We start from the raw sequence: 27,696 nt of genomic DNA, 5'->3' as shown, positions 1-27,696 counted from the left end.
CTCTTGTCTGATATTTGTTGTTTTTTTTTTTTCAAGACTGATGAAGTCTGTTTCTGTCTGGTCTGGTTACTCGGTGATACCTAACAGCCTTCGTTTCTCTAATTGTTGCTACCATTTTTTGGACAGTTTGTGTTCAGGCCAACATGAGGTTTTCCATATGTGTGCGGTGGACTTTAGCCGAGGTTGAATCTTGTTATCATAAAATTGGCATCACTAAGCTTTGAGGCGAACAATAGCAGTGAACAGACTTGGTAACATACTCCTAGCATTTGAGAAGAATTCAAGTCGGTTAACTTGGTCCACACATGATGCTGCTGCTGTGTGTGTGTGTCTTTTTAGATGTTGAAGTGGCAGGATGGCTGGTTGAATGACTGGTTGCGTTGTTGTTGGTGCGGCCAGTTTCCGTGTGGCTCCCACCGCCTTTTTTGAGATTTAGTACAGTCTAAATACACTTAACATGTTCCGACATTTCGTTTGCCACATAAATTAAAAGAAGGGCCGATTGTGAATTTTGGGTTGAAATAATTTCATATGTGAGAATTTTTAAACAATCGAAGCAAGAATCTGATACCCATATGTGCCACTTTCAGCATTACTAATAATGACAACTACATACCTCTGCATTACTAGTAAGCAAAAAGGAATGAAATGTTTCTAAAAGTCGCGATTTTTATTATACCAAGTAATGACGACACAGAGTGAGTGATAACCAAAGTTCCATGGTTCCAATCTCCATACAAAAAAAAAATGGAAAACAACTATTCATGTTCGACTGCATTTTATGCCCAACTACCAATCAGAAGATGGAAAAAAAATAAAAAAAGCCAGATATACCCATTGTTATGGAGCTCAAAAATACCTCTGTCAAATTTTATTGAGATCGGATTAGATTAAGGTATAGCTCCCATATATCTGTATCCGATATCAGGTTCATTGTGCACCAAATGGCTAAAATCAGTTTTGGTATTTCCGACTGAATTCATCTTAGAAACAAGTATTTCAAATTTGGTGAAAATCGGTTCAGATATAGCCATAGCTCCCATACATATGTTTTATTCGATTTGTTGTTAAAATCCCTCACATGCGTAATATGCACTCCACAACAATAGTCTTTAGTACCAGATATCAGATACAGCTCAGAAAGAAGTGTTTCCAAGTTTGTCAAGATCGGTTCAGATTTGAATATAGCTCCCATACATATCTTTATCCGATTTCAAGGTTTTTGTGCACCAAATGACTAATATCCGTCCAAGTGGACTGAATTTCCGACAAAATTCAGCCGAAAAGCAAGTGCTTCAAATTTTGGTAAAAATCGGTTCAAATGTAGCTATAGTACCCATATATATGTTTCATCCGATTTGGTGTTAAAGTACCTCACATGCAACAATGATATTTGATACCGTGCATCAGATACTGCTTAAAATATACCTACCAAATTTTATCGAGATTTAGATTTTTATATAGCTTTGATATACATCTTCATCCGATTTTATGGTAATTCCACACCATATATGTGATATTAGCCTAACTTGAATAGATTTTTTCATATTCAACCGAATTTTATCATTTGGAAGAACTAGGTCCGGTATATCTTTTGCTTCAATAATTAGTTTTTAATATCGAAGTCATATCATGCACTATACAGCAATATTAATTGGTTCATAGTTGCTATGATCTACTTCACATAAATTTCCAATATAAATTTTTTGTTACCGGAGTTCTACTATACACGCATAGTGGTGTAGGGTATCATATAATCGTCCCAGCCCGACTTTTGACCTTTCCTTAACTTACTATTGGATCTTTATACTTACTTCCTATGGCAGTCCATGTAAAAATAGAAGATTAGTATGCTGTTCTCTGAGTAGTTACTGGTGCTAAAACGTACTTAACCCATTCTTTGGTATTGCGATTTTTCACCTAAATATGGAACCCGTTTCTCAGGGTACAGCAGACAATGTTCAACCAAAAAATATGTAAGCCAATTTTCACTTTCATCGACCTGACGATATTGGGATCGGCACTCAACCTTTTAATTGGATATTAGATAAGCAACACTTTCCACCAAAATAGATCAAAATAGTATATGACTCTATGATTTCCAATGCGTTGGAAGTTCTAGTTCACTGAAATTTAATGGCAGCTGCAAAATAAAATAGATCATCTCATATAAACATCGCAGTAATTTATTTTATTATATTTTAAAGACAATAATACTTCTTATGAAACGGAATAAAAATGAACCCTATCCTGGAAATAGGTTTAGATACTGTACATTATCTCAGGAATGGAATTTTAAATCGCAGTGAGTCTTCTATACCTCGTTGGCTTTTGATCTGTATCCGTCCCGTTTTCTCTTTCACTCTGTGTGGACAACAAGGCCTTTGTTTTTTTTTTTTTTTTTTTTTTTTTTGTGAAATTACCTCTCATTATTCTGAAATTCAAATTTCACTTCAAATTTATTCCAACTCCCACTTTATAATATTTTGTCACACCAATATTGCGACATCCCCAAATTTACCATCATTCTCATCCCATCGTTCTGTTCCGAAAACATCCTTAGTACCAACATATGCCTCTGTCATATCATGTGGAATATTTTCTATTTTTTATTCTTTACATACAAATAGGTTTTTGGAATTATTTGTCGTGACAGTTTTTGTTTCTAATCCCTATTAGTGGAAAGCCACACGATGAGCACACACACATACTACATGCCATGATAACATTCAACATAAAAGCAGCAACAACAACAGCAACTCCAGCTCTGCAATAGACAACAGCAAAAATAGCAACATCATTTTTATTGTGGTTTTTGCTTACTTAGGTTTTTCCGAGATTTAAGATTTCGAGGCTTTTGCCTATTTACTCTGGAAGCAAAAATCACTGCAAGGAAAAGTACCGCCATATATTTCCCTGATTGGACGGATGTTTGTGTAAGCAAACATCTTGAGGGCATAGACAGGAACGGAACACTCACTCGGTGACTTGGCAAATACCAGCAATATGTTGATTGCGGTTTTTTAGAAAAAGCTCTGTCGTCGTATCTATTGAAGAAGATGGTTTGCTCAACACAGAGAACTGCAAGAATAATCTACCAACCACTCAGCACTGCCACCGCCCAACACTAGGCCCGCACTCGCGGCATTGTGTGTACCGCACATTATTGTCGCATCAAGCTATTTCATAAGATTTCAGATATTTATGCAGTATCAACAGGGAAATTCATACAATGTACCCACATATATTCATAGAAAAATGTGAGATGTGAGTGTGATTGTTGGTGTGTGTGTGTGCGAATGTATTATGGTGTGGATATGTGTCGTTGCTATTATTCTTTGTTTACCATTCAAATATTCATAAATTTTAATTGGCTTCATATAATCCAAGACAAGGTTTTCCTTGAGGAAGGCATCTGGGCGTTCTTGTACTCCAAGGAAATAAATAAACGCATTTAATGCTTTTGTTCGGATTAGCCTGGAATGGTATTTGCGGAAATTTTAAACTGTTGATTGGCGCCCGAACGGCACACATATGTATTGAAAATATTTTTAAGAATTGTAGTAGTTAAAGCCGAAAAGACCTTATTACGCTTTAGGATACGGCATTGAACCGCCTGAATAAAATTGTTTTGTTTCTATAGCTTTGAGAAGTAAGGATATTTTTCTGGAATTTAAATCGGGCAATATCTGGAAATAGAGTTGTACAATCTAGTTTTTTCATAGAGTTCCATATAGTTCAGTCCTTTCACGTTTTTTGGGTGCTATCCGAATTTCATTAGGATGGATCCGAATTTAAAATGAAAAAAAATTAAAATAAAACCGGAGATTCGTGGTAAGAACGCCAAACGTATTGTGCAGATTTGGATAGATTCAGTGGGTGTAAAGCTATGGTGATTCTGATAGGCTTATAGTCGTAATTCGCAGGGGAACATATTCATCAGGACTCGGATTTGATCGGTTTTATTCGCAAGTGAAAAACACTCGCGAGCGAGAACACACAAAAATTGCGAGTTTTACAAGAAGTTTTCTTTCCACTCTTTTGTTGAATGTGAGAGCGATCGCGAACAGCTCGTTTGAGGAAGTACTGGTATGAGAAGAAAAGAGTACTCTGCAAGTCTAAAATCTGTCGAGCATATTTTGGCCCCACTCAAAAATTAGCAAAACATACTCACTATTATTCGAGAGGCATAGAGATATTGAGTATAATCTAGTGTCTTTTCTTACATGCAGAAGTATCCCTTCTCGAATTTGAGTAGATTGTAGTGCTCCCTCAAGAATTTCGGAATAGGCTGACGAATAGGGGAATAGGCTAAACTTTCATGTAAACATTTTGATCATCTCAAAAAAAAACTGACTAGAGTGGTTTGAATACTCAGAGGGGCTTAAGTAAGCGTTCTGTGCTTAACGTAAACTATTTGATGTCTACGAAACATACATTGCATTGGCGTATAAGCGTTGGGTCGAAAAAAAGAATCGTCATGTAGAGCCTTCTGATCATAATTTTCCTATCATTGAAGAACATAATGGTTGTAGTATTCTGAGTACGGGCTTTTTGTTATTTTCTTGCTGGTGAGTGACCTGCTACTGGCTGTTAGGTATCCACGATGTCTGGGAGGGGACAACATACGGGTACCATGATTGTCAGGTACCTTTAAAGCAGTTGGTCTAGCCTGGCAGTTGGTGTTGGCTTCTGGAGGAGCATCGCATTGGTTGGTACCCAAATCGCTGGTACGGCTTCGTTGCGAATATGGAGTTGCATTATCAAGTGGATTACAGGTCCATAGAAATACAGAATTTTTTAGATAAACCCCGCCCCCTACCAAGATGGCAACCACGCTCAAATTATGCGGGAACTCAACCAATGCCAAGACTTCAAAATGATTAAAAATTATTTATTTGGACGTTGATGTTTATATGGCCGATACACACACTACCGTATATCCTAGTTTACCCTCGTGAATTATGCAACTTGTAGGGGTTAATCCACAATAATACTAAAGATGTAGAGCGTGTCACATGGAACAGTACCACATCCCGGACAGATGTTTTGCATTATGCCGTTAATTCAGGCTTTCGACAGACGAAATCTTAAATAAACCATCTCTGTTCAAGACGAATTGAAGAAAAAGTGGGGACGGAGACAGATCAAAAGCCTACTGTCATTTATTTCAAAACTGTTTTGTTTTGTCAATTCAGTTTTTGTTCTACTACTAAAATAGATGATCCATGCTTTTAGAGGAGGATATTCAATTTGCATTTTTGAATAACCACTGCCATTGCTTAGACCTACCGATATCAACGATGATGAGACTTGTTATTTTAGTTTTGATTGAAATTTTTTCGCTAGAAAGTTTCCAATTGGTGTTGGTAAATGCAGAAATGTTAGAGAATCCCACCACAGTTTCAAAACTCATAGTGATTTGTATAAATTTTTTTTTCGGCAAACTTTAGCTCGTATCTGTAGAAACCATTATATAAATAAATATGACATTTATTAAATTCCGTTTTTCCTGTTTTTTGCCTTACACGAGCTATTAACTTGTTTTATCCTTTGTAAAAATATGTTATTCTGGAATTTTTAATCCAGCGGCGTGGATTCAATATTTAAAAACCATTTTTCATTCGCTCTTTAAATAATAATAGGATCCAATTAGAAATTGTCTTTCCATTATTTATTAGATCCTCAATTCATTTTCGCGTAGCCCAGCCTCATGGATTAGGAACACATTAATATCAAATTTATAGCTTTTTTTCCAAATATCCAAGAAGGCATTAAAGATACAATTTATCAAACTCAACATTTCAAAGGACATTTTTGTACTGAACATAATTGTAAATGGCAATTGCTTGTTGAGATTCATCACATAGAATGACACAAGATATATATCCCAATGTCAATGTCCATTGCAGACATCTGTCGGCATCTTTGTGGTTATCAATTCAATTTTGTTTTTAATTTATTTGAAAGTCATAAATTTATAAGTAGGCTTATTTACGTTGAAATTGTATGAAAAGAAATTGAGAATGTTTAAAAATTGAACCGAATCACCCGCAGACAGAATCCATAGAAATGCCATCTTCCAACTGTACTTTGACCCAATCCAATCTAGTGCCTATTTCGTCATGGGACAATATTTGTTGTTCTAACCTTTGCTGCTAATAACTCAACAAATATTTAACAATTTAATTTTAGCAAACATTGAGGGAAAACCTTCATTACAATGGTCTAAGGGTTCTGCATTCTACTGTCGAAGGACTTGTTCGGTGTCTATCCTTGAATGTTCGTGTTCGCATATTTGAGTTGGTAAATAACAGCCAGCAAAAACTTGCAATTATTCATGGTTGGAGCAGTACAGAAAAAAAGGAAACAGTGCTAAAATAAAACGTTTACAACAAATTACAATGACAGCCGTACACCTTCACTGCGACATTTTGTTAGCGTTCTGGTTTTTTGTTCTTGCTTTTTCACAAAAAATTTAACACTTCGTTAAATGTGATTTTGTTTATGAAAACATTGCGACAACAAAAGGGGTGCAACATACCTTTGGAAACAATTAAGCACAGAAACGGATTAGAAAAAAAATTGCATACAAAAATTTAAATTGAAATAGAGGACAGTGGTGACTCAGTCTCCCATTGCAAGGAACAACGCTGAATGTTACAAAATTTCGATGTAACCATGGGAAAAGTAAAAAAAAAGAGAAATAGCCAAGATGATATTTAAACTCGAACCAAAAACTAAGCCAGTTGCCTTCGACTCAATGCCAAAGTCAGAAATATACTTATAAAACTGAAAAAGTCTTTCTAGAGTAAATCACGCGATATTAATTTTGACAGGTATATTGTATTATTCGAAGATGAAGAATATTCATCCACTCCTTCTAGTATCTTACCCTAAAAGATCTAAAATTTAAAAAAGTTCATAGCTCTCGTCGAAATGACCCGATTTAGGTGATACTTTGAATATCGTAATATTTATTCAAGACGTAGATCTTTGAACCTCCTGATTTTCTTCAAGCATCATGTTAACATGCTCATATACTACACACAATGTACTTACAAAAAGTCTACTACTTGGCTGAAAGTGATTTTTTTATACAATGATAAATTTAAACACAGTTTCCTTTCAAGAATCCCAAATGTCAAATTTCAGCTGATTTTGTTGGATCTAGTGGAAGGAACCTCAAAAACACCGAAATTCGGGAGGTACCGTTATATGGGGGCTATACCAATTGGAGGGCCTGGATCGAACATTTTTCGTAGGAAGAGAACAGACACCAAATGTCAAGTTTCAACTAATTTTGTTGGAAATTGTGGCAGAAACCTTCAAAATACCGAAAATCAGGAGGTACCATTATATATAGGGGACGTAAACTTGGACCATGCATGCAATATAAACCTTTGAGCTAAATTTCAAAGCTCTAGATTAAATAATGCTTAGTCTATCGAGATTTCAACAGGCAGACAGACAGACACCGTCAACTCGTCTTTTAATTGTTATTCTGATCAGGAATACTAGATTAATTAATGCGAACTCTATCGAGATTTAAACAGACGGACACTCTTAAATCATCTGATAACTTTATGTCTATCAGGAATATATATACTTGTAAGGATCTCCGAAGAATATTTCGAGGTGTTGCAAACGGATTCATGATCTAAAGAGAGAGGCCTAGAAATATAAGATAGAGTCTCTAGATCAACAGGCCAACCAACAGGACTAAGTAGTATTCACTCTGATGGAGTCACAATAGTACTCGCAGATAATCCGCCTTCTATTCCAGCTGAATAACGAAAGCCGTTCAGGAAGGTACATTGAGCTCAAATTGACCGTAGTGCACAGAACAACTACCCAGCGTGTGGCATAGGCTCACATTACACGCTGCACCTCTTCATCTGCACATCTAACTCCCGTATCGGTATTTACCCAACCAGTACAGGTGGCTTCCTTTTTGAACTTGGTAGATATATCCTTGGACAGCATAAAATTCTATGTCGATTTAGTGATGTCCGTCCGTCCGTCTATGGAAATCAATCTAGCTTCCGAACGAAATGTATTAGTTTTATTTTACTCAGATGTGTGTTTGTTCTGCAGGACTTTTGGTATTTAAAATGAGCTATATAGGTCCACGATTAGGTATAGCCCCATATAACTGTACCTCCCTATATTCGGTATTTTGATGATTTTTGGGATATTATTCATCGGAATTGTTTGAAATTTCGTACATGCAGCCCGTAACGAATACTACAGTATGTGACGGAAAATTGCCTATGCAGGTCCAGGTGTTCGTATAGCCCCCATACATCGGCACCTACCCATATTCGGTATCTTGACGATTTTAGCTACATTATTCACCGCAATTGTTTAATATTTCGTATTTGAAGTTCCTTATGGGTACTACAGTCTATGACAGAAAATTGTTTTGGTGTTTTGCGACATCATTCACCGGAATTGTTTCAATTTTCGTACTTGAATACTATAATGGCCTATGTACATTCGCGTTTTCATATGGACCCCAATATAACGGTAACTCCCTATGTTCTGCATTCTAAAAATTTTAACTTGTTTAGCACTCAATTTGAAGTGGCAAAATACCATATTTCCTCATAAATGTTCATATTTGACACATACATTTAAATGGTATAATTATATTAGTTAATTGCACAATTTAGTCTCTGCCTCGACATCACATTATTAAAAGGTTATATCTTTCTCATCTATATACTTATATGGACTTCTCTTGAAACAAACTATACCCCTTTGGAAATATAAAAAATTATAATTTTTCTTGAACATTACGTTATAAAACTTCCCTACTTCCGAGCCTTGTCCTTCCCAGTTAAAGGATTACCACACACCATCTCTTTCCTTCAGACTTCAATTTATATTTGGATTCAGTTTGAAATAATCATTCAACCACTGTATGTACACAAGATCCCCCACTCCCTCGAAAGGGCCGTCCTACTAGTTCGTTGTTGCTACCAACAAGCACTGCCGACAATGCTGACAGCCATTAATGTTGAATGCCGTTTTAAATCAGTCGAAAATGGAGAGCAAAAGTAACATGAGAATTCCATGTTTCGTCTGTCATTGACAAAATGTGACGCTAAAACACCAGCAACAACAACAAAAGGAGAAATACCTGACACAAAGTCAACGAACACCCCTGCCACTCTGTCTGCCCGGTATTCTGTCTGTTTGGCGGTCCATTCATTTAAGTCCCCAAAACAAATACCAAAACGACAGCAAAGTGTTGGCCTATGCCGGCACTGCCACTACAACACAATATTGTCACCAAGGTTCATGTGAACTTGTCATCATTAGAACACCAACAAAAAACAGCACCAAAAATGAAGAAGAAGAAGAACATGCAACTACAACATGCTTGTTTGTTATGCATTCGCCTTGAATGCTGCTGCATTCATTTGTTAAAATGGAAAATATTTGACAACCCTGACAGACAAAGAACAAGTCAAAGTTGGTTTGGTATTCTCCTCGCCTCATTCTTAGTAACAAGCTGGCAAGCTAGCTAGCTAGCAAGCTACTCAAAGTGGCCATTAATAGAAATTAACATTGTTTTTGTTAACGTTTGCATAAATTCCGCACGAACAACTACAAACAAGGGCTAAGATGTGCATCAGCACGAAAAGCAAAGCGTGTGCGACACACGACGTTTGTGCCCCATCACGGCCAAGGTACAGTAAACCGGGGTGTTTGTCATGCGGTGGCTGGTTGACAAGTGGATTTTTATGCTTCAATCTTTTAAGAACTGCATTTGAAATATGCCAGATACAAAGATGACAATGGTGTACATACGATTTAAGTGGCCTAAGAGGCAATGACTGCTATAATTCTTGTAAACTTGTATACATTTCCACATATTTTGTGAATTATTAAATTAATCGGTCCATAATTGTAATAGGAAGCTAACATTTTGCTCAGATCAGTCTTTTGTCCGCAAGCAAGTCAAGTTCGAATATTGGCTATATTGGTGCACAATGTCGTATAGCCCCCATATAACGGTACCCCCGATATTCAGTATTTTGATAAGTTTAGACACATTTTTCAATGGAATTGGAGTTTTTGTTAGTACTCTACCCCCTAAAAAAGAGAATTGTCTATAAGGTCTACGATATCCTATATCCCCGTTGTAATGGTACCTCCCGGTATTCGGTATTTACATAATTAACTCCAAAGTTCGCAATGGAATTGTCTGACAATCCACACAAGGAGTTCCTTCTGATTACTTTACCCCATGGAAGAGAATTGTCTATATAGGTCCATGATTTCGTATAGCCCCATACAACGGTTCCCCCGATATTCGTTATTTGGATGATTATATCGACATTTTCACCGGAATTGTTTCAAATTTCGTAATTAAAGTTCGTATTAGGTAGTACATCCTATAACAAAAATTGCGTATGCAGGTCCACATTTTCGTATAGCCCCCATGTAATGATGCCTCCTGATATTCGGCATTTTGATGATTTTATGAACATTGTTCACCGGAATCGTTTCAAATTTCGTATTTGATGCTCGTAATGGGTACTAAAACCTATGACGGAAAATTGTCTATGTAGGTCTACTTTTTCATATAGCCCACATATATAACAGCATATAACGGCACCCCCTATATTTGGTATTTTAATGACATTAGAGACATTTTTCCGCAATTGTTTCAAATTGCGTATTTCGTAAAGTTCGTATGACAAAAATTGTATATGCAGGACCATGTCATCGTATAACCCCCATATAAAGGGTTTTCTTTGAGCGGTAATTTTTGACGGATTAATATGGAAAATTTTCAAGTTCCTTCAAATGGTGAAGGGTATTAAAAGTTAGCCCTGCTTTTTTATTTGTTCTTTTTTATAGATTTTAACTGTGGCACAAATGTCCTCGCTCATTTCACACTCTCTCATTCGGTAGGCTACCCTGATTTTGGTTTTTGTTCGTAATATCGAGTAAAAATGTTATATACGGTACTCAATGTAAATTTCGTTAATCCGATGGTTCTTTAAATCCGGAAACTACTATATTTCCAAATCTGAACTGATTTTAAGAAATTTCGAAAAGGTGAGCCAAACAAATGAACTGTTTTCTAATTGGATTAAAAAAAACATCGACTCAGATTCTAGTCAGATCTCACACACCTTTTCCGCAGAGTGTCTAACAATTCAGAACTCAAGCTTCATGGGATCCCTTAAGGTCAAGGCAAAAATATTTTATACGTGTAAGAAATTTTGGTTTATTATTATGTACAAAGACCTCTTGTTTTCTAAGCCTAATAAGACACCTTATCCAGTGCTTTTCCTCCTTCCTGGACGTACGCAATGGGGGCAGTGAGGGTACAGCCTCCTCTGAAATGGTTACTTCTCTGAGGTTTTTAGCGCTTTTTTTAGGTAGTGCATGCATTGCTCATCGTAATCTAATTCGAAGACGGTCCACTTCATCTGCGTCCTAACAAAAGTTCGAAATGTTCGAAACAAATTCTGATCTTCATGTAAAGAATTTTGGTCAGAACTTTATACGTCGTGGTCTTTTTGCTTGTTGGAATCCACAATCTCGGAAATATTCAGACTTTTCAGAGAGTTTAAAAAAAAATCACCCTAGATTATGAATTTAAAACGGGATATATCGGTTTAATCCTCCTTCCTCACCAATAGACCAATATTTTATTTTTTAATAATTACAATTATTCTTTAATAATTACTCTCAAAATTTTTGAAATAAGTTTCCGGTTGTCTCCAATATTTGCATACATAAGTATTCTACTTTTATAAGATATGGTATTAAGGTGGTACACATTGGTTCACATTCTCGTACATCGTATAACGCTTAGGTCTGGTTCGAAATATAGGTCCACATCGAATATCTATCACAAAAGATCAAACTTTTCAACAATAATTTTCATAAAAAGTGAAATTACCAGTGAATCAAACTCCACATATCTCAATATTTCTCTTCATAATATAGTTAAAGTGAATATGATATATATCGGGTCACTTCCGGTTCCTTCCAGACAAACGGCCTTTATTAAAAATATTTATATATAAATTATACAAATTAAGCGTGTCGAACATGTAAACCTTTAAATCGAAAAACCTGATCTAGAAAGAGAAGTGCACAGGTATAAGAGAGAGCCTCTAGATCAACAGGCCTATCAAGCGGGACTAAATAGTATTCACTCTAATGCGGTCTCAGAAGTCAATGAAGGATATAGAGTAAATACTGTGCTAGAAGACCATCTCCCTCCCAGCTGAAGTACGAGCGCTGCCCCGACAAACCCGATCAATTACTATCCGGATGGTGCAGCCGCCGATATTCCTATTGGGTATTACTCAATTTCATGATTTCTATTCAATATTTATTCATTTTCTCAAAAACAAGTAATGTTTGAAAGTTAATTATATACAGCTTTACATATTTCCTGCAATCAATCTGAGCTATATTCGCCTAAATATTTTTCCTTTGCCAAAGACGTTTCTAACATTTTACAAAACTAAACACGATCACTGAACATGTCAAATGCCACATACAAACGTTCGGTCTGTTGTATTGTGGTAAAGTTTTCCATTGCTGAGCTTTCCTTTCCGTCAAGTAGTCCTGTCAACAACTCACTCACACTCCAGTGGTTAACTTACTTTAGAAATATTCTGGCAGGTTCTGGCATTTTGCACTTGCAGACATGTGAATTGCACGTACAGATGTACGTTTGTATGAACGTACCCACACATCCACACATCCGTGTACACACGATTGCATGCCCATTGCAAAAAAAAAAACGAAAACTATTCCAATAAGTGATGTATACGACTAATTGCTTTGTATTTACAATGAATCCACCGCGAGCGTGCGATTGTACGAAAGGCACGAAGTCTGAATGAATTGAACTGTGCCTGAGTGGCGAATGAATGGTATTCGTCTCGCAGGATTTTGGTGTTAGTTTCCATTTATGTGCATATTTTGTTATTGTTGATTCTGTATGTTCACGTTGAGACCTACAAAATACATACATGTATCCATCCAGGCGTTCGGTCGTGCACACAAACTCATTCATGGCAGAAAAGTATTTGCAGTTGCCTTTAAACCTCATTGATGTTTTGTGCGAAATCGTTCCGTCACCTCCGGCCAGTATTCCGCACATTCATTTGTTGATTTGCACACCCTGACGGCGCGTTATTTGTTTAAGCCATTAACTCTGGCCGCACATTCAAAAGGTTCATATGCTAATTAAAATTCCATTGGAATTTCATTGTGCAATCTGCCGCCACCGCCGCCGTCACCACCGCCCCATCATCGGCACAAAGAGCATAAACAATATGCTCTGCTATATTTTTACCATTTTTGGTTTACCGGGCAATTTTTAGTTTCAAACATATCCGAATGTTGTTATTTGCCACTTTAACAATGTTACAATTTCACAATAATGACGAGGACGACGACGACGTTGATGATGATGATGATGGCAATGCTGCAGAGGCATTGTGGCAACCACACATATACACATAAAAATACAAATACACATACATATGTTACAAATGCGCACACAAACGTGTGAATTTAATTAACTTGTGAATTTTTGACTGTAACAACAACAAAAACAATATAGAGCAAATGATTTGTTATTTGGCATGTGCCAACAATTTGTACAAAACAATTTAGCAATTTTTGGTAGCAGCTCTCCTTCATGTTGTTGTTGCTATTGTATTTTCGTTTTTTTTATTATTTTTCAAAATAAAGGCAAACATACAATTTATGAATTTGCTTTGGGAAAATATATGGCTTTGTAGAAACATGATAATGGCAAGAATAAAAATATTGATAACAATAGCGTTATGAAAAATTACCATAAATTTGGAGTGGTTAGCTTATGGGGATGGTGGTCATCCCCTTACTCGAAATATATATTTTTTAAAATATCAAAATCAAAATTTGTACAATTTAAGTTGCAATTTTCAATTCATGAATGCAATTGTTAGTGCATAAGTTGAGTAACTTTAGTTGCATTAGTATGGGTCAAGAAAATCGGTCAAAATTTTAGAAAAAGAACAACAATTGACCTTTCGTCGGTTTCATACTTAAGTGCTCCACGCGCCTAAATTGAGAAGAATACATTTTAAGGTCTTCATCTCGAATTTCTTAGAACTAACGGAAAACATTTGTGAATAATACAATACCACTTTCAGTCATGTGTATGTGTAGACCGAAAATAAATTTTTAAAGTATTTAAATATTTATTTAATTACAAATAAACTCGAAAATTCAGTGTTTTCTTGTAATTTTTCGAAAATTAGAACAGATAACGGAAGGAAATCGGACAACAATTTCTGGAATACTTTAAGAATGACGTATATCTCAACGACGATTAATCAAATCGTTTAGCCGATCATATACATTTAAAAAATGTTTATGAAAACCTAAAATACTGAATATCACTGTTCAACGATTTGGAGCTCCGTGTCCTTAGATGATATTCCTTGGTGATTACCTTCAAACCCAAAAAGCCAAATCTTAGCATAGGCCAAGTGTCCCAGTTATGGCGTGATGAATTTGTTGATGGTCATGCAATATTGTGTGAGCAAATAGAGCTATATCTCTGTGATGATTCAACAGTTTTTACCCTACACCGCACTGTGGTACAGGATATTATGTGTTTATGCATTTGCATCTATTTCTCCTAGTTCCATTTAGTTATCTCCAAAAAATAACATTCTGTGTCGATTTATATATGTCTATCTATCCGTTTGAGACTAAACTTTTTTCATTTGATTGACCCATGAACCAAATGCGTAATATCTAACCAAATAAAATGCATTTTGGAAGAAATGACCAAACTCAGTCTAGAAGAAAATTTTATAAATTTTGATGAAAGTTGGATCAGAGTTAGATATGGGTCCCATTCATATTTCAATCTACTTTGATATAAATAATGGCCCAATCATGAAACGAATATTTGATTTATAGCTATATTCTGACTAGAAAAATGTCTGCCATGCTTCATCGATCGATTCCGATATAGTCCGCACATATACATGTTTCAACCAATTTTTAGTTAGAAATGAGAAGGAGAATATCCCCATATAACTGTACCTCCCGATATTCGGTATTTTGATGATTTTAGGGACATTTTTCACCAGAAGTTCTTCAAATTTGTTATTTGAAGTTCGTAATGGATACTACAGTCTAAGACAGAAAATTGTCTGTGCAGGTCCACGTCTTCGTATAGCCCCCATATAACGGTACCTCCTGATATTCGGTATTTTGATGGTTTTAGCGACATTATTCACCGGAATTGTTTCAAATTTTGTCTTTGAAGTTCGTAATGGATACTACAACCTAAGACTGAAAATTGTCTCTGCAGGTCCACGTCTTCGTATAGCCCCACATATAACAGTACCTCCCGATATTTGGTATTTTGATGATTTTACCTACATTATTCACCGATTTTTTTAAGATTCGCATTTGAATATTGTAATGGTTTATGACAAAAGTTTCCTATGCAGGTCCATTTCGTCGTGTAGACCCTAATTCGGTAGCGGGCTCTGCCGAACATACATCTTTTTTACTTGTTTCTTTTCCTTACTGGTTATAAATGTTGTGAGGGAATTGTAAATCTGTAAATTATTGCGCGTTTAATTTAAAATTATCGGGTAGGGTTGCACAAAGGGTCCATGGGTATTGTCCATTTTAATATTTTTATAAACCTGATACAGACATTACATGATGTGCAAAATTTATGTAAATCAGGTACTCCGTTAGTTTTTTACGACAGATTTGACATTTTAATTCTTTCATAAAGAGTTACCGGAAGGACAGGTCCACTCCTTCCCATCTTCGAACACGACATTAGTTTCACATAAATTTGTTCACTATTCGATACCTAAATCAGCTACAAATGTCTTTTCACGGCTAATATATAACCTCTGCACTCGTATCAAGGATATATATCCCGTATTTTTCAAAAAATCTGTCTATGAACTTTACACTATAAGAGGATATCGTTATATCGCGCATATAGTCTGTTTGACTGTGTTTATCGCTTTATCTTTTGTTCCAAGTTCGAAGTGGGTTGTATTGACCCACCTTGCCACCCACCTTGATATATAGCGGTAGTGCTCAATTTAAGATATGCTCTTCTTGCATCCATCCTCCATTCACAGCCGAAATGCTATTAATTAGGGATGCACAGGGTGGAGGGTATATCCATTTTTTGTTTTTTTTTTTTTTTTGAAGTCTATTTGAAATAATCAGAATAAAATGCTGAGACGATCTGTTCCTATTTTTAGAACTAATTGGTCCATTTTCACTAATGCCTATATATACAAGATATTTAACCCTGATATACAAGATACAATGTTCTCTCCACGAAAAGGTACGGGCTGGAATAACAAAATTCAATATCTCTTCTATGTGAGTTCCTTTAAAGAAATGTTCCAGTGGGAGAAACACGTGGAGAAAATTGTCATGTACACTTATTGTGAACAGTTAGCTGGAAAACGCCCTAAATATACTTTTTTAAGTTTTGTTTCAAAGGGGTTGAAGAGTGAGTTAAAGACTACTCTCATTGGATTTGCAAATTATAAACTTTGGGTAGTTGATAATTGCCCGGTCGTTTATTAGGCCATCATATTCTAATTCCCATTAATTCTCAATTCATGTTATATCGACTTACATAGCTTTCATTTTCATTCGCTTTAATCACTTTCCAAGATATTGGCCTTTATTGGTCTGTCTGTCTTTCATTTTATTTTTTTTTTTTTCGTCATTCCAGTGACTCCTACTGATATTTCTTTTGAGGCATAGAAAAAACAAACGAAAGATACTAATTGCATTCTTCTTCGTGTTTTGCTTTTATCTTTTACAGTTATTACAGACATTTCCAGGCATTTTAACAACAAGTCGATGTAACGTTACGGGATTTGAACAATTACTCCCGCAGCAGTGTTCCAGACAAGTTCTTCATATCGGTTTGGTGTTTTTTTCTCTCCCTCTTCTTGGCGAAAATAATGTGTTTAATTGAATGTAAGTAATAAAGTTTTATAATACACCCAGTTTTCTCTGGAACTTTTTTTCTTATTTGGTGTTAAATTAGCCGGAAACGCATTTTACACATTTTATTTAAGTTATCTTCTCTTACATTAGCAAGTTTTCGCGCCAAAGTGTAAAGTAGAATTTAATTAATTATTTGCCATCGTTACTTTGTTGAGTTTCCAGGAACTATTTTTGATGGTTGATATTCATTACAAAAAGCCTTTAATAGGAACAAACAATAAACGTAGCAAATAAGACAAGGTCGGATTTTATTCTGCCTTTTTAATCACAGTGATGTGCATAAATTCATATCCACATTTTTATACCCTACACCACATAGTGGTCAAGGTATTATGTATTTGTGCATTTGTTTGTAAATGGAGAAGGAAACAAGATAGACCCATAGTTCATTTTGATGATCTGCATAGAATCACATTCTGAGTCGATTTATGCATGTCCGTCCGTCCGTCTGTCCGTCCGTCCTCTGTCCATGCATTTTTGTGAACAAAGTACAGTTCGCATTTATTGCCCTATCCAGATGAAATTTTGCACAAATCATTTGTTTGGCCCAAGGACGAACCCTATTGAAATTGGATATCGGTAAAAAATTAGATATAGCTCCCATATATATCTTAGTCCGATTTGCCTTTTATTGTGCACCAAACGTTTAATATCAGCCCGAATAGTATGGAATTTTGCACATACAACCAAATTAGGCCTGAAAATAAGTATGCCAAATTTGATCGAGATCGGTTCGGATTTGGATATATTTCCCATATATTACTTCGTCCGATTTACCTTTTATTGCGCACCAGACATCTAATATGAAAATGGGATGAAATTTGGCACTTACGACCGAATTGAGTGTAGAAGCTAGTATGTCAAATTTAGTTCAGATAAAGCTATAGCTTCCATATATATTGTTCATCCGATTTGTTACCCACAGCCGTAATATGCACTCCGTAACAACGGTATTCAGGAAAATATAGGAAATACAGCTCAGAAATATATTTGCCAAATTTTATCAAGATCGGTATCTGGGCAATACAAGTCCGAATTTAAAAGATACAAATGCTTCGCCATATTTAGTCCTTTGAACTTTTAATTATAATTATAATCATAGCGTGTATGATTGAATTCTCCCATAAAAACTTTTAATTGTTATGTGGAGCTCTACTAAATTAGCAAAGTGGTATAGGGTATCATAAAGTCAGCCCCGCCCAACTTTAAGACTTTCTTTACTGGTTATACATGCCCATTTAATATAAAATTCTAAAATTTTTAATTTATAATTTATAATTTTAATTCTCATTGCCCTAAACTTACCATCAGTTGTCCTTCACCAGATCTAAATATGGGAAAACAATTTCAGCTCAGTGTCTGTTGACATGAGAGGTGTCGTATTATGCAATTCCATAAAAAGCATTTCAAATTGAATTATTTCCAACAAAATTATGATTACGGAAATTGGATTTGGACATATATCTTTTAAAATTCAATGGCAAGACAGGTCAATGCTCAGCCTAAGCGTTTCCTCCACATACATACATATACATATTTTTTTATTGTTCCTTAAAACTTTTGCCATGACTTTTACTTTCCTTCGCAAGATGTATAAACAAATGTAACTATATCTATTTACAACAAATATATGTGAAGCTTTTCGGCGATAAAAATATTTTGCTCTAGTTCTTCGATGTTTTACTTTTCTGGGAATTGAGAGACGGGAAATGTTTTATAAATATATTTCCAAAAGGAATTTTTTCTTGGAAAAATCAAAACTTGAAATTTCTGGCATTTATTAATATAGTCAAGGTGTGAAGTTCGTTAGCAATAATTTAAGCTGGCGAACTTAAGTGTCATGTCTTAAATACTTATAAATTAATTATTTTAATTTATTTATTTAAACATTATCAGAAAACCATTGAATAATTTTAACACTTATAATTTTTAACAATCCAAAATTCCAATACAGTTGTAAAATGCAACTTCAACACAATCTTTTTCGTATCCGGGATTCCAGAGTCATATCCGAAACCAAAATTTTCTGCAATCGGTTTCAATTCGGGTATAGATCCAATATACAACTTCCTCGTACTTACGTTTAACGAGCACCAAAAATGTAATATATTGTCAGACGGAGCTTGGAAAAAGTTTAGAGAAAAACATCGAAAAAAAAAAACAACAAAAGCAAGCACACTATCATATGCGAGACGGGTGAGCATATTATTCGTTTTTGAAGATTAAAAAAATGGTTATGAAGAACGCTTAAGTGCATATATAGTCACACAAAGTCTCTTTGTGTTCATAACGTTATCTTTTGTCCGAAGTTCATGGTGGGATGTATTAATATATCCTTTGGCATAGTCCTATGTAGCGGTAGTGTTAAATCTAAGATTTGCTCTTGCATTTTAAAGATTGTAACTGAATTTTACACCTGAAATGCCTTAAACTGGGGATAAAAAGGGTGGTGCGAATCTTAATTTTACTACTTCGTTTAGTCTATTTTTATTCGTTTTTGTAGATTGAAAAAATGTCCCTACCAACATATAAAACTGGGATATTAAATAACCTAACAGAGTGAGTTCGATAAATCGATTACGAGCAAAGCTCATACTCTCTTCTTCAAATGGTATAGCCAATTTAATATTCTCAATATCTTTTTATTCGCAGAGGTACTCCCGCTCGAATTTGAGAGAGTTTCACTCATGCTCGAATTGGGGCAATTGTCTCTGAGCTCCGTAATAAGATGAGATGAGTTTTGCTCATAATCCGAATTCTGAAAATCGGTTCTCATATAGCTATAGAGCTCAGCAATGTCAGCTATGTTTTCTACGAAACATTAATACGTTTTAAATAATACCTCTTAGATGAGATTTGAATATGGCTGCAATATATCATTCTCGGATTTCATCGCAAAAAAACAAAAGAAAGGTAGCGCCCCATCAAAATGGGAACCCAAGGTACCAATTATATCTTATTTCTCTTGGAGAATATGGTCAACATCCTAAAATCGCTTGATTTCGCTATGGGAATCCAATACTTCAGCGTGTACCGATATATCCCATCTTAATATCCCATAAAACTTATGGATTTTTTTTCCCTCTATCCCAATTGGAATAGAAATACCACCCGTCGTTTGTAAAAATACATCGATATGCACCTAGACGGACATGGAGAAATAAAATGAAAGTCAGCAAAAATCTATATCGTGTGGTGTGGTGCTGGGTATAAAAATGGATGCATACAAATACAAATCTATATATTTTTCTGAAAATCCGTCTATTCCTCTTGCTCTGTGCATTTGCAAGTTTGGACAGAGTGTCTATTTTCATTTCCCTTCCCTTCTTGTTATCCTCTATTATTAAAATCGGGTTTAAATATTTAAACTCATGCATAATTTGTTACAGCAACAACACCCTAAAGACTTTGTGCATTAAAATCGATTGCAATGCTTGACTCATATTTTCCGCCACTTCACTCCCGCAACCACCCATCCCTACCCTATCTCATACAACATCATCACATGTCTTGCACATTTCAATAAAATGAAAAGTTTTTCTTCAGAGTTTCATTTTTGTTTTTCATTGTTTTGTGTTTTGCGTTTGTTTTTTTGTGCTTTCTTGCTTCTGCTGTGCCACATCTTTCTTGAGAGTCATGTGGGATTGTAATAAATGTTTTGTATATTTATGTAAACTTTCATTTTCCACAATGGCAGTGCATGAACAATTCCCAACAGTCTTATTTAGAACACATTCGAATATGAAAAGCAAGGAAACCGAGAAAATAAAAAGAAGCCAAGAAGGAAAAAAAGAGTTCATCTTGCTGTTTGGTGGTATCTTCGTTCGTGTACACCACCATTGCCATCCGCAACAACAACATCAACACTCTGAACCACCTACGACGTTGTTGTCAAAAGACTACAAGAAAAGGCTGAAGTAGCTTCTTGGTGAAAAGTTCCAAAGGGAACCAAATCCAAAGCTTAATATAAGCGAAAGAAAAGTGTGCAGTAGTACTTAAGAATTGATATGATGTTTACAACCCAAATCCAGCATTGTAGGCCATTTCAACTTTTGAATAATTTTTACTTCGTCTTCGTTTTGAGAATATAAAGAAATATTTCGTTTTGTAAACAGAACAGAAAATGTTAACAGATGTCTTTGTTCTTTGTTATGCGCTTCTTGGTCGATATTCTAAAATTGCAATATGTTTTGGAGACACCACAAAGATTGAAGTAACAAATATTAACATTTAATAAGGAAAGGTATTCTGTCATCACCTTTCCTTATTAAATGTTAATATTTGTTACTTGTTACATGACCAACGTCGCCCAAGTTCCTCTTGGATATCTTGAACAGTCTGTTTTCGTATGTTGTACCTCCACTACGAATTTCTCAACCCCCAGACAATATTGGTTAGGAACGTGGACCAGCGAGGTATCGTTTTGTGGGGACTTTACCGAAATATATACATATGTTGAAATTGTTCTGTAAGATGTTTCTTTTCCCCCAAAGTAGCCAAAATACAAATTGTATCGAAGTGCAAAGACCCCTTGAAATAGGTCAAATCAGTGTGGGCGCTACACCGGAACATTGACCTACATGTAACATTTTATGTGAAGTAACTTTCTAACCCCTCAGGATGTTAAATAATGGTCAAATCAATTAAAAATGTGGCCAAGGCTCCAGAAATACCTGCAAACAGGGAATAACTTAATATGAGGGCTATACCTTAACGTGGAATTACATTGATAAATTTTTAATTTCTTCTTACAAGGAACTCAAACTAACAACATTTTCCGGAATTAATTGAAAATTTTGGCTAAACTGTAAAAAAATACTTGAAACCGGGATATGCCTTTATAAACGTAGACCGACAGAGGCCTGTATCTAATTTTCCGAATATATAATGGGGCCTAAAAGCAGTTGGACTGGGATAACTAGATCTTTTTGAGATTATGATCAACCAACCGAATACTATCACCTCCAACCATTTGATGAATGAGGAAATAGCGCTTTTTTGTACCACAAAGGGGTCAACATTTTGTCAGTTGTGAAAATTGATAATACCTCTTTACTCAAGTACCTCCATGACGAAGGGTCGCAATTTTAAATATTCTATTCAAACTTGGTGTATCCACATATTTCTCTCAACCAGAGACCTGATGTGAATATGGAATTTAACGGCCCACTCCTTCTGGTACCTCCCCACAAATAGTTAGAATTTTGATTAACAATTATTCGCATAAAATAAATCGAATTTCATGAAATTTTCCAAATTCTTATATTTTTTCTATTTCAGGTGTGAAAATTGATAATACCTCTTTACTCAAGTACCTCCACCACAAAGGGTCACAATTTTAAATATTCTATTCAAAATTGGTGTATCCAAATATTTCTCTCAACCAGAGACCTGATGTGAATATGGAATTTATCGGCCCACTCCTTCTGTTACCTCCCCCACAAATAGTTAGAATTTTGTTTAACAATTATTCGCATAAAATTGGAAATAAATTCGGTTTCATGAAATTTTCCAAATTCTGATATTTTTTATCAGTATTAGATGAAGTGGAACACTTCGGGCCACAATGTCTGCTACAGATAGGACAGATACGAACTTTACAATATTGGCCCAATCCTTAAAGAGTCAACAGTTTTGATTTTGATAACGCAAGTAAAAATATATTCAAATAAACGGGCTGAATATATGCATATGTCGGAAAAAAACGACTGCTACTTTGTAGTTGCTTTTCATATTAGTGATGAAAAAAAGTGGGGTTTGGCCAATAAAATCGAATTTTACGTCCGTATTACAGTGTCGAGGTAAACTTTACTTTTTTCCAACGAATCCCGTTTTACATCTTGTATTGTATTCAAAGATACCTGCCTACCTACCTTGCTGTTTGGTGGTATCTTCGTTCGTGTACACCACCATTGCCATCCGCAACAACAACATCAACACTCTGAACCACCTACGACGTTGTTGTCAAAAGACTACAAGAAAAGGCTGAAGTAGCTTCTTGGTGAAAAGTTCCAAAGGGAACCAAATCCAAAGCTTAATATAAGCGAAAGAAAAGTGTGCAGTAGTACTTAAGAATTGATATGATGTTTACAACCCAAATCCAGCATTGTAGGCCATTTCAACTTTTGAATAATTTTTACTTCGTCTTCGTTTTGAGAATATAAAGAAATATTTCGTTTTGTAAACAGAACAGAAAATGTTAACAGATGTCTTTGTTCTTTGTTATGCGCTTCTTGGTCGATATTCTAAAATTGCAATATGTTTTGGAGACACCACAAAGATTGAAGTAACAAATATTAACATTTAATAAGGAAAGGTATTCTGTCATCACCTTTCCTTATTAAATGTTAATATTTGTTACTTGTTACATGACCAACGTCGCCCAAGTTCCTCTTGGATATCTTGAACAGTCTGTTTTCGTATGTTGTACCTCCACTACGAATTTCTCAACCCCCAGACAATATTGGTTAGGAACGTGGACCAGCGAGGTATCGTTTTGTGGGGACTTTACCGAAATATATACATATGTTGAAATTGTTCTGTAAGATGTTTCTTTTCCCCCAAAGTAGCCAAAATACAAATTGTATCGAAGTGCAAAGACCCCTTGAAATAGGTCAAATCAGTGTGGGCGCTACACCGGAACATTGACCTACATGTAACATTTTATGTGAAGTAACTTTCTAACCCCTCAGGATGTTAAATAATGGTCAAATCAATTAAAAATGTGGCCAAGGCTCCAGAAATACCTGCAAACAGGGAATAACTTAATATGAGGGCTATACCTTAACGTGGAATTACATTGATAAATTTTTAATTTCTTCTTACAAGGAACTCAAACTAACAACATTTTCCGGAATTAATTGAAAATTTTGGCTAAACTGTAAAAAAATACTTGAAACCGGGATATGCCTTTATAAACGTAGACCGACAGAGGCCTGTATCTAATTTTCCGAATATATAATGGGGCCTAAAAGCAGTTGGACTGGGATAACTAGATCTTTTTGAGATTATGATCAACCAACCGAATACTATCACCTCCAACCATTTGATGAATGAGGAAATAGCGCTTTTTTGTACCACAAAGGGGTCAACATTTTGTCAGTTGTGAAAATTGATAATACCTCTTTACTCAAGTACCTCCATGACGAAGGGTCGCAATTTTAAATATTCTATTCAAACTTGGTGTATCCACATATTTCTCTCAACCAGAGACCTGATGTGAATATGGAATTTAACGGCCCACTCCTTCTGGTACCTCCCCACAAATAGTTAGAATTTTGATTAACAATTATTCGCATAAAATAAATCGAATTTCATGAAATTTTCCAAATTCTTATATTTTTTCTATTTCAGGTGTGAAAATTGATAATACCTCTTTACTCAAGTACCTCCACCACAAAGGGTCACAATTTTAAATATTCTATTCAAAATTGGTGTATCCAAATATTTCTCTCAACCAGAGACCTGATGTGAATATGGAATTTATCGGCCCACTCCTTCTGTTACCTCCCCCACAAATAGTTAGAATTTTGTTTAACAATTATTCGCATAAAATTGGAAATAAATTCGGTTTCATGAAATTTTCCAAATTCTGATATTTTTTATCAGTATTAGATGAAGTGGAACACTTCGGGCCACAATGTCTGCTACAGATAGGACAGATACGAACTTTACAATATTGGCCCAATCCTTAAAGAGTCAACAGTTTTGATTTTGATAACGCAAGTAAAAATATATTCAAATAAACGGGCTGAATATATGCATATGTCGGAAAAAAACGACTGCTACTTTGTAGTTGCTTTTCATATTAGTGATGAAAAAAAGTGGGGTTTGGCCAATAAAATCGAATTTTACGTCCGTATTACAGTGTCGAGGTAAACTTTACTTTTTTCCAACGAATCCCGTTTTACATCTTGTATTGTATTCAAAGATACCTGCCTACCTACCTAGACGCCAATAATTTCCATTTAGTCAGTAGTTTTTAATTTTCCATCTTGGATTTTTTTCTTTCAAAATTAAAGCATATCCAATATGAAATTACAAAACGGAAATCATACCTTTTCCAGGCCTAAGATGGAGTGACAGATGATATTTTCAACAAAAGGGATATTTTCCCCTTTATTAGCTTGACAAACCCTTTAGAGTTTAATACCTTCATTTTGAATTCCATGAGCACAGGAAATGCTCCTGTTCCCTCTCGCATTACTTATATAATAAATAATTTAACACATAATTTTTCGAATAATTTGACCAAGTCTTCCTGTCCCATCCCTGAGGTAATTCACCGCTACAATTACGATTGCAAAAGGGATACGAGCATATCTTCAGTTTCGTATTCCCCATTATTATTCCCTTTTTAATCATATTTCCTACCAATTGAGTTTCTCTCAGCCTCTTAAGATTAGTCCTCCTCCATTTTCATCAGTTTAGTTTTTTTTACACTGCATTAAATAGTTCCATGATTTAAGTCGGCCAGGTCGCCGCTTGCTTGCTTGCTTGATAGGCGTTCCACACGACTAACAGTGTAAACAATTCCACTATGCCTCATAGGAAATTCTGATGTGACCTGCTAAAAATGATATCCTACTATCTACCTTCCTTTCGTCGTGTCTATCCATTTGGCCAAGGATTTAAGATATTCCTTTTCGGCCGCTGTTGTCGTTGTTGTTGTTGTTGCACATCTACTTTTATGGTATTAGCCCAAATCAGATTTCGAATTAAAGTCAATTACAAATAATTACAAGCGGAAAGTAAATCAAAGAGAGGCTCTTTACAGAAGTACATCGCAGCAGCAGCAGCAGCAGTAGTGGGACGACGCTGGTTACCATATTTACTTAGTGGTCTTTTTGATGTCCTATCAAGCATGCAGACATTTTGACGTTGCCAAGAAATTCCATCAAATATCATCAGCTCGGCTGTGCCACTTATATTAGGCATTCCAATGAGAGAAAAAAAGGCCGTAGAATATATCGCCTTTGGTTGCCAAACCGAATTTTTCTCCGGAGTGCTGTGGTGGTGTGAGAGCCTGTGTGTGTGTAGGTGCATATGGCATTTCCGTCCTTAGGATGTTATAAAAAGGGAATCGAATATTTTCTCGTCCACAAAACCCCACCAGAAACAGATTCACTTTCTAACGAGTCGATAGACATACAGACAGACACATCTCCATAAATAACATTTTGCCTCTCCATGGACATATTTAATGTCGGAAAATCACAGCTCTTCTCGACGTGGACGTAGCGGGGGAACGGACAGACAGACGATTCTATGATAAAATGTTACACTTTCATTGCTTCTGTTCTTGTCGATTTTCCCCCTATGTTCGGATGACAGTTTGTGTCTGTTTGCCTATTTGATATTCAAGGCATGTTCAGGGTTTACATTTTCATCATTTACAATTCACGTGTTTAAAGTTAATTTCTGGGCACGTTGCTGTCGAGGGAGGCGTTTACGAATGCAGAGGAGCAGCTACTGTGTTGAGTTATGCTTTGGGTTTACTCGGTTGGGTCTATGTGTTGAGTAGATACAAAAGTATTGTGTGCGGTGTTGCTGGAAAATGCAAACGCATGAAGAATATCATGTTCTGTTAAGGTTTTTGTGTTGAAAATGAATTCAAGGTTAATTTGCTGTTGACTTGAGTGTTTGTGTGTGTGCTGTGTGATTTTCCTCCCCCTCTCCTCCCCTCCTAAGAAACATGATCTATGCCAACAATTTTTCCCCACGAAAAACTAAACGCATCCAAACAAAGCTTAGTACGTGACCCATAAATTAAGAATTTTCTTTTGGTGAAATTCCAATTAACATGGTAATTTAAAAATCTTTTTTATTTGGAAAAAAATTAAATTTTCAATCAGAAAATTCTATTTGTTTAGATAATGGAATGTATTTTAAATTATGCAAAATATTTTCAACGAACGAACAAAAAAATATTCTGGGTTTTCAATAAATAATTCATCAACATCATAAAATTCCATTCCTTTTTGGCCCCCATTCAAAAATAAAAAAATGATTGAAAAAGCAGATTATTGGAAAAGCATCGTTGACAAGTAAAACCATGTCAAATTGTCAACCACAGAATGGATGCTCGACGAGGGATCGTCTAAACTATTATTGACAGATTTGCCTTAAATCTCAACTAGGGCGGTTGGACACCATGGACACCAAGCAGAAAGAAGAAAAAAAACGCAGAAAGACCCCTGATATTCTTTTTTTCATGTTCACTGACCCGAAATGGCAACCTTTATAAATAATGTCCAAAATTAAAGTTTATTTCCGTTTTTGTCCAATGCTGAAAGCATTTTTCTCTGTCGACGGTGGCCTCTGCCATGTACAAGGGATTATGGCCACCATTCATACTACCACTCACACATTTTTAGGTAAGAGCCGGGCGGCTAAACTGAATCATCATCAGTCGAAATGCTAACGAAAAAAAGAACAGATTGGTTTGTTTGGCGGTCAGTGGTGGTGCTGCTGCTGCTGGTGTCGGTGTAAGAAGAACCTTCACTAAAACTTGGTTTTCTACATAACAACCAAATTGACAGGCATCACGAAACAAACTTACGAAAAAAACGAAAGCCGAGAATAGAAATAAAGAAAGAAAAAACGCTGCGTTGCGTTGAACTGAATTGACAGAGCAAGTAG

General features: G+C 35.6%; 1 protein-coding gene across 9 annotated transcripts in view; it reads left to right on the top strand.

Annotated features, from left to right (window-relative positions):
• LOC101888725 (uncharacterized) overlaps positions 1-27,696 on the top strand; it is a 289,691-nt gene that overhangs the window by 183,614 nt on the left and 78,381 nt on the right. For 6 of the 9 annotated variants that reach the window (XM_059123019.1, XM_059123015.1, XM_059123018.1 and 3 more), the window contains one exon: positions 16,868-17,025. The exons of the other annotated variants lie outside the window; for them this stretch is intronic. The gene's annotated coding sequence lies outside the window, so the exon portion shown is untranslated. The remainder of the gene's footprint in view (positions 1-16,867; positions 17,026-27,696) is intronic. 9 annotated transcript variants of the gene reach the window in all.

The sequence above is a fragment of the Musca domestica genome, unplaced genomic scaffold, assembly GCF_030504385.1.
Source record: "Musca domestica strain aabys unplaced genomic scaffold, Musca_domestica.polishedcontigs.V.1.1 22, whole genome shotgun sequence".
Lineage (NCBI taxonomy): Eukaryota > Metazoa > Arthropoda > Insecta > Diptera > Muscidae > Musca > Musca domestica.
The sequence above is the reverse complement of the archived record's forward strand: the minus strand, read 5'-3'. Positions and strand labels throughout refer to the sequence as shown.